This window comes from Galeopterus variegatus, unplaced genomic scaffold, assembly GCF_000696425.1.
Source record: "Galeopterus variegatus unplaced genomic scaffold, G_variegatus-3.0.2 Scaffold6856, whole genome shotgun sequence".
In the NCBI taxonomy this organism is placed as follows: Eukaryota; Metazoa; Chordata; class Mammalia; order Dermoptera; family Cynocephalidae; genus Galeopterus; species Galeopterus variegatus.
In genome coordinates, this window is record NW_007732967.1 from 10241 (window position 1) to 12049 (window position 1809).

Sequence of the window (1809 nt, forward strand, 5' to 3'; positions counted from 1 at the left end):
CCCCTCACTTGATTTGGGGCCCTCAAGATGCCTTCCCACATCTTCACTCTTTTACACTTCCCACTCCTTTGCTCTTTTATATTTCTCTTTTTCGGGCCGGCCCCGTGGCGCACTCGGGAGAGTGTGGCGCTGGGAGTGCAGCGACGCTCCCACCGCGGGTTCAGATCCTATATAGGACCAGCCGGTGTGCTCACTGGCTGAGCGTGGTGCAGGCAACACCACACCAAGGGTTGTGATCCCCTTACCCGTCACGAAAAAGACAAAAAAAAAAATTTCTCTTTTTCAATGAATGTATGATAATGGTACATATTTATGGGGTACAGTGAGATATTTAGATACATATGTATATAAATACATAGTATGTAATAAATCAGGGTATTTAGCATTTCCATCATCTCAAACATTTATTGTTTCCTTGTTGTAAGAAAATTCAAAATCCTCTCTACTAGCTTATTTTGAAATATACCATATGATGTTGTTAATTGTAATCACCTCTCTGCGCAGTAGCACACCAGAGCTCATTTATTCTAACACTCCTCCTCTCTTTAACCCTTTGCCCTACTTTATTTCTCTTGACCAAAGAAATAAGAAATAACTTGACTTTGCATCTCTTTTTTTCTGTTTTGTGTCCGCCTGACTCCACCAGAACGTGAGCTTCATGAGGGCCCCAACACAGCACCTGCTAGCAGGGAGCAGTCAGTAGATTTGTGTTGAATAAAAGTAGCAGAGACACAGGCTGGCACCCACCCTACTCTGCCCACTCCATCAGCAACCAACCTCCTTTCCTCCCCGCAGGAGGAAGCCTGGAGCCCCGGGTTGAGGTCCTGATTAACCAGATTAATGAGGTTCAGCAAGGTGAGCTCAGGTACCCTGGCTGCCAGCCAGAAACAGCTACAGGATTTACCAGGCCCAGTGCAAGATGAAAATACAGGGTCCCTGGTGCAAGAACTGCTAGATATTCACTACAGCAATAGCAGAGCATTAAATTAAGTACAGGACCCTTCTTCATAAAACTGCCATAGTCGTATGCCCATGAACCTGGCTCTGCTGCCAGCTGAGCTTGGCAAGAAGGGCCTGGACTCTGAAATCTTCATTTCCTGCTCTATCAAATCTGGGCCCCTGTAGGTTTGCTTGAAGACAAATGTGAAATGTCATTGTTTGCAAAGGAGTAGTGTGGGTGGAGGCTGTACTCACTCAATGTCTGTACTGCTCTTTGGTGAAGCTTTTTGCCAGCAAAGGGCTGGGAGAGGCCTAGACTGTCTGGGAGGCCCTGCAGAAGGAACTGGACACACATAAGCAAGCCAGGGGCCACCCAGAGGCCCCCACATGCCTCCAGCCTCCCCCAGCCCAGTATTCCAGACATGTAGCATCCCCTAACCCAGTACTCCAATATTCCTTTAAATGGCCAAGGGCCCTTCCCCTCTTTAGCCTCATGTTCTACCAGTCTCCTCTGCTGGTAGAAGTGTTTTGAAAACACCCTCCAAGCATGCTCCCACCTCAGGGCCTCTGCCAGGCTGCTGTGCATTCCCCTCAGATAATACAGGTTCCTCTTGCCTCATGTTGTCATTCAGCTGTGAGCTTGAATGTCTCTTCACAGAGGCTGTGTCCAGTCATCTCATCTGAAGACGGTACCCTACCCCACCTGGTCACATTCCCCTTCTTGCTTGATGTATTTCTTCACAGCACTTATCCCATTTCAAGTGGTGTCTTTATTTTTTCTCTCCCCTCAATGTAAAAGCATGAGCATCCCACAGGATCCTCACAGCCATACTTTGTAAATGTCAGGGCCCTTTGGAGCTTTCAGGGAGT

The 1809-nt window shown here is 47.7% G+C and overlaps 1 pseudogene; it reads left to right on the plus strand.

Annotated features, from left to right (window-relative positions):
* LOC103606809 overlaps positions 1-1809 on the plus strand; it is a 7755-nt pseudogene that overhangs the window by 853 nt on the left and 5093 nt on the right.